We start from the raw sequence: 13039 nt of genomic DNA, 5'->3' as shown, positions 1-13039 counted from the left end.
CCCCTAGGTGCTCTCTGAGTCTGGTAGCACATTGGCCTCCCAGGCTTGTGTAGAAGGCAACAATCCACGCCTAGATGTACGAGCCTTGTGGTCAGCAAGCTCTCAATAAATATGTGCTAAGAGTAAGCAGGAAATTCAGTTTAGTTCAGTTCAGTTCAGTTGCTCAGTCATGTCCGACTCTTTGCGACCCCATGGACTGCAGCACGCCAGGTCTTCCTGTCCATCACCAACTCCCAGAGTTTACCCAAACTCATGTCCATTGAGTCGGTGATGCCATCCAGCCATCTCATCCTCTGCCATCCCCTTCTCCTCCTGCCTTAGATCATTCCCAGTATCAAGGTCTTTTCAAATGAGTCAGTTCTTCACATCAGGTGGCCAAAGTATTGGAGTTTCAGCTTCAGCATCAGTCCTTCCAGTGAATATTCAGGACAATTTCCTTTAGGATGGACTGGTTGGATCTCCTGGAAATAAGTCTCTAAAATCTGAGGAAATCCAATAAACAGCTTTATAGTCATCATCTTAGGTTCAGGAATTGCCAACATTTGTTCATATAATTTTTTTTAATTGAAGTACAGTTGATTTACAATACTGTGTTAGTTTCAGATGTACAGCAAAGTGATTCAGTTATACATATGTGTATATATGTTTTCTTTCAAATTCTTTTCCATCATAGTTATTACAAGATATTGAATGTAGTTCCCTATGCTATATACAGTGTATGCATATATGCTGTTGCTTCAATTGTATCTGACTCTTTGCGAGCCTATGGACCATAGTTTGCCAGGCTCCTCTGTCCATGGGATTCTCCAGACAAGTGGAGTGGGTTGCCATGCCCACCTCCTGGGGATCTTCCCAACCCAGGGATCCACCCACGTCTCCTACAGCTCTTGCACTGCAGGCAGATCCTTTACTGCTGAGCCAGCAGGGAAGCCCTGTGCTATACAGTAATTCCTTGTCATTTATTTTGTAGATAGTGGTGTGTTTCTGTTGAACCTATATTCCTAACTTATTCCTCCTCCCATATAATTTTATTAATTAATAAAAATCCAGGGTTGTAATCAGTGTATCCAAAAATGAATTGTAATCAAGAATGAAAACTTGACTATCAATTTCAGCAATGAAGTTGCAAAATTTTAGGCAGGATATCCATAAAATGTACATCCAATTATTTGATGTGGTATTTGCATTGGTTTGACTGATGTGAATTACCTAGTGCCAATTATACTGTATGAGATTCAGTATATATAAATGTGTGTGTGTGTATTTATATTCATTGTGATTTATTTGGGCCAGACATTGATAGAAAATAACGTAGCACTTTGAAATTCTGCTAACACCCATGTTATTTGCTGATCCATTCAGCTCCCTAAGTGATAACATAGTATTATTTCAATAGCAGCTCTCAGAACATCAAATTTGGGTTGCAGAGTAAGGTCACAGTGCCGAGGTTCTGAGTGTGTCAGATGTGAAATCATCACAGATTTGGGGACGATGAGCAGACCAGACTTTGGATGTGACCTGGTGCAGCTGAGTAACTCACAAAGTCACAAGTCAGTCTCTGACTATAAAAGAGACATCTGATCAGATTGTCATGCTCTGGGTTTAATGGAGTGTTGCAGGGACTTTGACACAAACCATTACCCACTATTTACTTATTCAAGGCAGAAACCTACTGGAAAATTGAGTGAAATTATCCATACTTTAACAGCTTTGAGCAGATTGCACTATGATCAAAATTTCTAAAACACGCCCTTCTGAAGACATTGGCATTAACTACTATTGAGTCCTGTTATAGTACTTTAATCGCCATGTTTTACAAGATTATTTCTCTGTCTCTGGAATATGAAGCAAGGTTGTGTCATTGGAGGAGAATTTAATACCATCGGTTGAGTCTGTGATTCCTCAGTAGCTGTACTATTTGGAAGGATACTGTTAATCCAGAAAGTCAGTTAATTTTCACACTATTCTTTCATCAATCCTGTTTTATTTCCAAATTCCCAACACTTGTTCTTTATCTGGGTTCCTTGGACAGAGTTACATAGTAAACCAATCATGAACTTTCTTGTGCTTTAGGCTAATTGAAAGAAAGCTTTTTAAGTGAGACATAATATTAATAGGACTCTGAAACAGTGCATAGTTCAGGTACTTTTTCTTTTAATCGATTGTTAATGTTATATGAGAATGTGCTTAATCAATTGAGGCTATGTTTAAAATGATCTTTTCAAGCCCTACAAGACCATAATGAGTAATTAAAATGGATGAAATCATCAACAAATATTAATGTGAAGTTGGAAAAGGAAAATTTCAATGTATTAAATAAACGTTTTCCAAAGATCCTTTTAGCCAAAAAAATTATAGAAACCACTTTACTGACAAGCATTTTGTGTGCGTGCTTCATTTGTGTCCAACTCTTTGCGACCCTGTGGACTTGTAGCCCGCCAGACTCCTCTGTCCATGGAGTTCTCCGGGCAAGAATATTGAGTCAGTTGACATGGCCTTCTCCAGGGGATCTTCCCAACGCAGGGATTGCACCCCACATCTCCTGCACTGGCACGTGGGTTCTTTACCACTAGTGCCACCCGGGAAGACCGAGTGTCTTATGTAAATTATTGCTAAATCATATTGGATTCTTTTACAACCCCCATGCAATTCCCCAGGCAAGAATATTGGAGTGAATTGCCATTTCCTTCTCCAATATCATCCTTCAATTAATTAATATATTGCTGCTGCTGCTGCTAAGTCGCTTCAGTCGTGTCCGACTCTGTGCGACCCCATAGATGGCAGCCCATTAGGTTCCACCGTCCTTGGGATTCTCCAGGCAAGAACACTGGAGTGGGTTGCCATTTCCTTCTCCAATGCATGAAGTGAAAAGTGAAAGGGAAGTGGCTCAGTCGTGTCCGACTCTTAGTGACCCCATGGACCGCAGCCTACCAGGCTCCTCCGTCCGTGGGATTTTCCAGGCAAGAGTACTGGAGTGGGGTGCCATTGCCTTCTCCAAATGAATATACTACATAACAGCAAATTTTTATAAAGTTTTCCTGTTTTTGTAACTAAGTTTTTTAAACTTGATGCATATTTTTACTCGCTTTAAAAAGTCTCTTCAAAGAAGAGTTTGGCAAAACAAACCAATTTAATAATAAAAAGCTGCCCACGATCTAAAATGTAATCACTAATGATGATCTCTGTCCCAGAATCATCTTTTGATTCTGGTTTCCTCACCGTTTGAAAGTCTGGCCCACATTCTAAGATAAATTTAATTTTTTCATCACACAGTCTAGTGGCATCAAGATGGGGCCTAAGGTTAATCATATCAGTCAAACACCCAACTTGAGAAAAATTCCACTGGAAAGCTCTTCAAATATCAGCAATGACATTTGAAGTAATTGCAAAGCTCAAGCACCAATTTAAATGAAAGGCTACCCCCCTCTGCCATGCTCTCTTTTCTCTAGTTGAACATTATAATGTTAAAAGCATCAAAGTACTATAAGGTGAATTAATAATGTGGCATTTTATTGATTGCCTATATATTCATTGGAGAGCTCTGTTTTCAGCCTAGAGATTTTATGGAAAGGCCATTTCTAAACACATACGGTACAAAGTTCTGAAAGTTATTGTTTTTAAAAAATGCTGCTTAAAGGGCAGTCAGTTCTGAAGGGCCCTCTTGTCTTGTTTGAGCCCCAGATTCTTCTGCTTCTAAAATTATACTCATAACAAAATTTTTCAGACAGTGCCGCCTAATGAGCCTTCGAATGGTCATTACAGCTGTAATCCAGGAAATTAAAAATAGGCTACCATCTCTTATTCAACGTACTTCAGTAGACTGATTGGAAACGAAGGAGAAGAAACTAAGTGAAATTGACTAACACTGGTGACAAGTTACGGCTTTTCACAGGAAACAACCTGACAGGTGCTTTCTGACACCTTAGAACATCTCAGGAGGCCCCACTGGGAGCGTGCACACTGTATCAAATCCAGTGCTTTGGCTAGTAGGAATAGGATGTATGTGAAGAAAGGAAGGTTAAAACAGACAATCCCAGACACAGAAATGAAGCAACAGAATGCGGAGGAAGAGGTGGGAGACGAGCGCTTTCAGGCTGTGGATGTGGATAAAGAGCTGGGTAAAGAGATATTTGTCTCCTAAACTGGATCTAGCATTCCTGAGGCTGGGAAACTTCCTCTTAAATTAAGGTTTGCTGGCTGGCCCCGCCCTGATTTGGGTTCTTGATGGATTTTCAATCCCAAGTGTTGAAATGATAATGTGGAGACAATACTTTTATTTCGTAAATCATATTTGTTTTGTCTCCTGATTATAAAAGTGGTCCATGGTGAGAGTACAACAGATTAAAAGTGGAGGAAGCCCAAAAGAAAAATTCAGTGCAACCAGAAACCCATCCCCAAGGGTTTTGCCTGGCTGTAAGCCGTAGGTATAATTATTTTATTTGAAACGATTCTTTTAGAAGCGTGCTGCCTCTCCAGGTCGGCAGTGGAGCAGGGCGTGGACTTTAGTTCAGGAGGGGGCATCCTGCTTCTTCAGGGTCCTCACCGAGGTGACAGGCTATAGATGAGCCCTCCAGGAACAACGGGGCTGACCCTAGTGGAGTGTTTGTTTGTTGTAGTTTTGTATCTAGAATGCTTGTGCATCAGTTGTTTTCAAGTACAGGTGATAATACCTGATTAAGAGAAGGGTGGACAAAGAGGGCTTCCTTTTCTTAAGAAGACCAGTCAACTTGAGTGGATAGTTTCAGGACTCTGGGTGCACTTCCCTTTCGCCTTCTCCTTGTTGTCTCCAAATGGCTGTGTCTACAGACCTTGTGAGTTTCCACAATCCTCCCTACAGGTGGGAAGAGAGTGCAGTGACGAGGGCCAGACATCCTTGGGATGGGACAGGAGTTCTCATCTCATCAGGGAGGATCATCTTTCCAGGAAGATGCCTCGATGACATCTTAATTGGTGTGGAACAGAGTCTGACTCCATTCAACAAACTGGGTTTCTGTAAACTGAAGGAAAAAGGGCAAGAGAGGCTTGTAGCAAGCAGATGGTACCTGCCATAGCTCACAGGTTCAGCTCAGCAAATGGCCATCAGATTCATGTCCTGATTCTCATCCCCATCACTTTGCCTAACGGTAAAGCTTGCATTTCCGTTTGCAAGCTCATTTGTCTTTAACAAGCTAGAAAGATCTGCTGCAACTTAAAACAATAAAAACATCTCATCTGATTTTTTTCAGGACTCCACATTTTATTGTGTCCTACTTACTGTTTTTCTTTTTTTTAAAGGTGGAAAAATGAGTGAATGAAAGACGAAGGGAAACCTCTAGTTCCAGAAACAATTTAAGGTATTTTTACAAATCTGCATACATCTATAAAATAAGTGAAAAATTAAAGGGACAGATGATGGAAACATAAAAGTTGAAAAGCAAAGACCTACAGATGATAAAGTCAGAACCCAGGAGACATGCCAATGACTTTGATATATATGTTTGGAGTGTGCCATAGATTTTGTTCTAAATTTCTTAGAAATCAATGCATAGAGAGTTGTCCTACTGATTATAAGACACACAATACCCATACTTTAATAATTACTAGATTAACACTGAGATTGGTAAGCTTTCTCCCATGGATTCCCACTGAAATCACAGCGTGTATAATGAATGTATATCCTTGGTGATATTCTGAGAATGAGCATAATTATAAGCCTCTTTTAGAAGACATGCCCTAATATTAGGGTTACAATAACCTCCAAACAGGAATGCTTTGGAAAGAGAAACAGTGATGGCAACATGATAGTGTCTGTTGGCACCTTCCTGGGCGAACCTGGGCACATTGCCTGCCCGTCCGTGTCAGAGGGAGCCATCGTTTCAGAGGAGACACGTCTATGCACGATCTCTACAATAGACCTCTCAGCCCTTTTGTATTCTCTCTAAATTCCCTAGCCCATCATCCACATTGTCATTTTCTGCACATGGCCTCATCTCTAACTTCAAGTGCAAAATGAAAGTTTCTTGGCAGACACTCTGTCCCCATATGTCTGACCTTTTTTTCTCTAGCTGCCTTATCCAAACTTTCTTTTTTTTTTTTTTTAATGTTTCTGGGATTTGGGGTTATTTTTTATTTAAAATTTAATTTTTTTTAACCTTTGACCCCACTGTGCAGCATGCAGGACCTAGTTCCCAGGTCAGGGATGGAACCTGCAGCCCCTGGTTTGGGGAGTGTGGAGTCCTAGCCACTGGGCCTCTCAGCTTGTGCCCTTCCCTCCTGTCACAGCCTGCATGGGCCTCAGGTCCCGCTTCACCATGGCCACGTCTTTGAAGAAGCTTTGCTACGAAGGGAAGGGCAGAGTTTTCCATGCTCGTCATCTTCATTTCCGTTCCTCGCTACTTCTGCTCTGTCTACTGGCAGAGACTTTTGCCTCATGGCTTTTGCCTCTAACTCTCCACAGAAAATACAGAAGAGCCCGCCCCCCAGCCCAGAGCCCCAGTGGTCAAGGTCCCCGCGCGCCACGGCATTTTCAGTGACTTGCTCCCGGACGCCGTCCCTCCTCGCCTGTGACGTCACGCCCGTCTGCTTTCCCTCTCTCTCCTCTGATATGTCTTCTGGCTTTCCGTCTGTTGGATTTCCTCTGCTGGTCCCTTAAATGTGGTATCCAGCACAGTAAGGGTCAGTACTGCCGGATGGCCAGAACGAAGACTGAGTCCGGACCGTGTGGGTCTGCTTCCTCACTGTGCCATTCAGTGTCTCTGGTACCTTGGGCAGAGAACTGGACCCATCTGGGCCTCCGTTTCTTCAACCATGAGAAAGATAAGGATGAATCTGTCTCCTATACAGATTGTGAAGATTAAACAAGTTAAAATACATAAAACAAACAAACAAAAGAACATAAAGGCTCCCAAAAATGTCTTTTAAATGAAATACAATACGTAAAGCACACAGAGCTCAATATAGCTATTAATTTCAGCACAGAACAAACACAACTCCGATTTTCCGGCTTAGGTCTGTTCTCTTTGTTCCCAGCCTTTCTAAACGAAGTGCCTCAAATGGCTTCTTCGTCAACTATACTTGTGTGTTATGTGCTAAGTCACTTCAGTCATGTTTGACTCCGTGCGACCCTATGGACTGCAGCCTACCAGGCTCCTCTGTCCATGGGATGCTCCAGGCAAGAATACTGGAGCGGGTCGCCATGCCCTCCTCCCGGGCATCTTCCCGACCCAGGGATTGAACCCAGCGTCTTTTACATCTACCTGCATTGGCAGGTGGGTTCCTTACCAGTAGCACCACCTGGGAAGCCCAGTCAACTATGCACGGAGATCCTGGACTGCCTTGCTCCAGCGCACACCTCCGTGAGCACAGATTCCTGCTGGAGAATGGACATCTTCACTTAGCTCAGACGCAGTCATCTGGGATGAACTCACCACCTCGCCTTAGTCCTTTTTTATTTTCTCTCTTGGCAAAAGGTGTCCAAATGCACCAGGTGGGATTTCGGGAGTCATTTTTCATTCTCCCTCCTTTCCACGTCGAGTCAGTCATCGGGTCCTGTCAGGTTCGCTGACACCGCCTCTCCTGCCTTTCTATCTTCCCTCCACCCGCTCAGCCCCTCCCTGGGTCCAGCCGCCCACTCGGTCCCGGATTCGCGGATCAGAGGATGCTGCTTCGTGTCCTGGCCTCTGATCTTACCCCTCTGCACTTCACTCTCCATGGAGCTACTGGGGGGATTTGGCTTGACTGAAGAGCTGATCAGATTACTCCCCTTTTAAAGGTGATTCATAGATTCCTAATAGTCCTCGGGATAAAGTCCAAAGCCTTCAGGATTGCTTGCCTGATCCTTGGCAATCTCGAGCCTCGGACTCCTTCAGCTGCGTTTTTTGACACTTCTACCCCTGAAATGTGCATTTCCACCAAAGCGATGCACATATGGAATCAATAGTTTCTCCTCCTGCTGAATGAACTTCAAAGTGAATTTGTATCGAGAGAATGCTTTCTCTGGCTGATCCAGTAGGTCGAATTATTGCTTGTCTCAATGTTTATGCAGTACAATTGAATTGTATACAGCATGTTTTCTAGTTTTTATTTAGTTGAAACAATCTCATTGGGAAGATTATCTTGTATGTTAATGTTATACTTGATATTTGATTAATTAATTGGGCATCTCTGTATCAGAGTACTTAACACATTCCTTCACAAAATTAAAATTTCTAATTCAATTTTCTTCCCTTGTAAGATTCACATGGTACTTGTCCCTTCTTTCAAGTGTTTGGGTTTTTTATTTTTCTGGGTTGAATTTTGGAGATTACAATTTTTCCATGTATAGGATTAGCCTGTTAGTCCTTATTAAAGTTTTTATTTTGTTCATTATAATCTCTAATATTATTTATTATGAATTGAATTATGGATTTATTTCATGTATCTTCATTTAATTGAAAAGGTTATAATAAATGGTTCTCTTAGGCATTCCAAGATGGTACAGAATGGTCAGCTGATTTATTGTGCTGATAATCTATTTCTTTTGTATATGTCCTACTGTTTTGTGGGACACGTACTCACAGCCCTTATTCTGGCAGAATACAGAACAAGGAACAGGGTTAAAATGGCAGGATCAACATACCAAGATAATATGGTCAAAATGATGGGTTAGAATGGGAGTGTAGACATGTCCTTCTTCTGTATTTGCTGTACCATGTTCTTGCCATCACAGGTTTTTCTCTTTTTAGAATGGCTCTGTGCTAGTCAGGACTGATTTCATTGAGAATGAACAAAAACAAAGTCGGATAAACTTACGAAAAATGTGTGTCTCCTTGCCATCATTAGAGCTTTTCTCTCTCAGAGAAAAGCATCTGTGAAGAAAATCTCAAGAAATATTTCTGATTGGTCCACTTTGGGTCATGTGCCCATTCTGCACCAATCACTGTGGGCGGGAGGATGCGGCATTCTGGGCTTACACGCTTACCTCTGTGGGGGAAGATCCGGAAGGTGGGAATACTGATTGGTTGGAGGGGATGATGGGGCAGCAATAAAGGCAAAGAAGGATGCTGTCTCCAGAAAGAGAAGGATGGATGGTGGAGAAGCAGCCGCAATTTGCTGCACGTTCTGTTTGCCTCTTCTCAGTTCAGTTCAGTCGCTCAGTCATGTCCGACTCTTTGCAACCCCGTGAATCACAGCATGCCAGGCCTCCCTGTCCATCACCAACTCCCGGAGTCCACCCAAACTCATGTCAATCGAGTCAGTGATGCCTCCAGCCATCTCCTCCTCTGTCGTCCCCTTCTCCTCCTGCCCCCAATCCCTCCCAGCATCAGGGTCCTTTCCAATGAGTCAGCTCTTCGCATCAGGTAGCCAAAGTATTGGCGTTTCAGCTTCAATCTCAGTCCTTCCAGTGAACACCCAGGACTGATCTCCTTTAGGATGGACTGGTTGGATCTCCTTGCAGTCCAAGGGACTCTCAAGAGTCTTCTCCATCACCACAGTTCAAAAGCATCAATTCTTCATCGCTTAGCTTTCTTCATAGTCCAACTCTCACATCCATACATGACCACTGGAAAAACCATAGCCTTTACTAGACGGACCTTTGTTGCAAAGTAATGTCTCTGCTTTTTAATATGCTGTCTAGGTTGGTCATAACTTTCCTTCCAAGGAGTAAGTGTCTTTTAATTTCATGGCTACAATCACCATCTGCAGTGATTTTGGAGCCCCAAAAAATAAAGTCTGACACTGTTTCCACTGTTTCCCCATATATTTCCCGTGAAGCGATGGGATTGGATGCCATGATCTTCTTTTTCTGAATGTTGAGCTTTAAGCCAGCTTTTTCAGTCTCCTCTTTCACTTTCAGCAAGAGGCTTTTTTGCCTCTCCTAGTTGCTCCCAAAACACTTTATACTTTGTCTCACAGTAATTATAACAAAATTCTTCTTTAATGTGATTATCTATCCCACTGGTTGGGAATCTTTAATATAAGGAAAATATAATATAAGGAAAACTCTTGGTACACTTTTGTCCACCTGTTTACCTAATGCTCAACAAAAATCATGCAACCAATAATCCCTGTGGAGAGAGTGCAGGAAGGAGGAAAAATTTGGAATTCACTGTTTTAAAATGGTTTATATCTGACCCACAAAACTCTGTTCTTAACCAACTCCACTTTGGAGAATTTTTTTTTTCCATATCAAGTTCAACTGGCTGATTTGCATTTAATTTTAAAGATGAGGCTCCCAACTGATCATGAAGTGACTCTATAGGAAGAAAGATGAAAGAGTAAAGAAAAGCCCTACATTTGGTCACTTTTGAGGCTTAGCGTGAAAGTCACCAAGAAAGATGAAGCCACGAAGGGATGAGAAGAGGAATTACTTTTCCAGTTACTTGATATAGCATGTACCATGGGGACGCTATCTTTTTGAAAGATCGTCTAGTGAAATGTTAAATTGGGGGAATGAATGGGGATAAGTGATCACCAGGGTTGATTAAACGCCTTGACTACCAGCCATTTTAGACAGAGATAACATTTTTGCAACCATTTTAAGTCATTGCCACACAGAAGGTGAAGCTGCCTATGGAAATCACGGACACAGGAATAAACCTGCCACCGCGTAAGATTTACAGCCCTGCCAGGCAATGAACTGAAAGGTCACTCCTGAATTAAGTTACCTTTGTATGACTTTCTGTTCTGGGTATGAAAATACACAGGATGGTGAAATCCATTAAGCTACAGTTGACAGCAAGAGGGGTTCATTAATTCAGGAGTGGGAGTAGGCTTGCCTTTCTGCAAAAACCTCGTGGGAATGTGATGGGCATGGTTTGGTTCTTGAAGCCAAATGGAGCACTCAAATAGGAGATGGCTTTGGGAATAAAACCAGCCATTAGAACCTCTGTCTAAAAATAATCATTGCCTGAACGGGCCATGTAGTGGCCTTGGAGAAATCGAGTTTGTTACAGTGCATGAGGGCTTTGTGATAATTACATGGTGCCAGGAACTGGTAAACCACTTCCAGTACATGTTGGATAAATATAGCATCACAATAGCGATGCCATCAGTCTTCCCTGGTGTCTCAGATGGTAAAGAATCTGCCTGCAATGTAGGAGACCTGGGTTCAGTCCCTGGATGGGGAAGATCCTGTGGAGAAGGGCATGGAAACCCACTCCAGTATTCTTGCCTGGAGAATCCACAAGGACAGAGGAGCCTGGCAAACTTCAGTCCATGGGGCAGCAAAGAATCAGATGCAACTGAGTGACTAAGCATTGCCCAACCCAGAGGTGCCATCACCACAGGTAGCAAATGAGGGGCTGGTGGAAGCTGGCATGGCTTGGCAGTGAGACCACAGTCTGCACAGGGCAGAGGTCAGGGTCCCTAAGATCAAAAAGGAATTTATCATTCCTTGAAGCTAGAGCTTGGAAAATAGACTCCATTTTCTCCCAAAAGTGGAATTAGATGCTGTACTTGCACGGTTTAACATTTGAGGAGACGTGTTTAATGAATAGATGGCTCTGCAGGGCAATCAGGAGGCTCCTTGCAGTCACTGATGAGAAGAGTGGTCCGGGACGGGAGGACCCTGACCTCCATCCTGTTATTCCAGAATGCCGCTGACATTGGAGAAAGCAAACAGCAGTGCTTGCTCAGACGTGTCGGGGTTGCAGCTTGAGAAGGATAACAACTCTGAAAAAAAGAACAAGAGGCGAAAACCATCTGTGAGCCACCCCTGACAGAACGTGGGTGAGGTTTTCCAGCTGGAGAACGAGCAAGTGCCTGTGGTCCTGATTCAGGGGAACCAGGTTGGAGCGGGCACTTGTCTGGGGCACTTTCTTGTGAAGAGTGAAGTCTGGATGGGCAGATCCTTTCTGCTGCTCAAGTCAGGGAGAACTTCAAATTTATTTCCTTATCGCTGAGATGGCTTCGCCCTGCAGGAGTTCATCCTGGGAGTTCATTGTGGTCCCCACAACCTTTTGGAGGCAAGGAGGTAGGGACAGAGATATCAGAGGGGATTTTATTTTGGTGGTGAAGTACTTGGTACAATAGCTAAGACGATATCTGGGCTAAACTTCAATACAAATGTTGACATATTCTTTTAGCCTAGTACAATTATATTGGAGCAAGTGAAAGAGATAAACCTCTGATATTTTCTGTATCTGCCTCTGTGGGCTGAGTCCCTCCGTCTGGAAGTCTGCTGAGGCTCAAAGGTGTGACCAGCATCACCCCAAGGACTCTGAATCCCTTTCCCTCCTGCTCTGCTGCTTCTGCTGCTTCTAAGTCGCTTCAGTTGTGTCCGACCCTGTGTGACGTCATAGACAGCAGCCCACCAGGCTCCTCCATCCCTGGGATTCTCCAGGCAAGAACACTGGAGTGGGTTGCCATTTCCTTCTCCAATGCATGAAAGTGAAAAGTGAAAGTGAAGTCGCTCAGTCATGTCCAACTCTTCGCAACCCCATGGACTGCAGCCCACCAGACTCCTCCATCCATGGGATTCTCCAGGCAAGAGTACTGGAATGGGTTTCCATTGCTTTCTCCACCTCCTGCTCTGAGAGAGAGCTTATTTGAGTCATTTCTAGCAACTTCACACCCTGGTTCCTCTACCTTTTTCTGCTGCTCAACATCCAGACAAGCTGAACTGATCCTGGCTGGCAAAATTCTCTCCTTGATTCTATCTTCCTTTTCAATCACTGCCGCTGTGTGCAGACACTTACTTCCCAACAGCTGGTGTGTGTGGGGGTGGGGTGGGGGAGGTGGGTTGGTGGTAGTGGGTGGGGCGTCTTGAAACCTCAGAGATGGCCCTCCATGACCTGCTCATTGTAAGGCTGTGAACTTGTAGACACCCATGCACCCTTTGTCTGCCAACACGATGTCAATTCTTTTCCCATTGCTGGTAACGTTTGATATCAAATCAGTCATTTTCCAGATTTATTTTAGGTTTATCTGTCATCTTAATTTTTGCTAATCAGATAGAAGACACAGTGTTCTCCTTGTTTTGATTTGTATTTCTCTGAGAGTTGATAAGCATTTTTATGGGCTTGTTGATTATACATATATATACATATATATATAGTTGTTGTTTTTGCCTCTTCAAATT

This window comes from Bos indicus x Bos taurus, chromosome 12 (assembly GCF_003369695.1).
Source record: "Bos indicus x Bos taurus breed Angus x Brahman F1 hybrid chromosome 12, Bos_hybrid_MaternalHap_v2.0, whole genome shotgun sequence".
NCBI classification, from domain to species: Eukaryota; Metazoa; Chordata; class Mammalia; order Artiodactyla; family Bovidae; genus Bos; species Bos indicus x Bos taurus.
The sequence above is the reverse complement of the archived record's forward strand: the minus strand, read 5'-3'. Positions refer to the sequence as shown.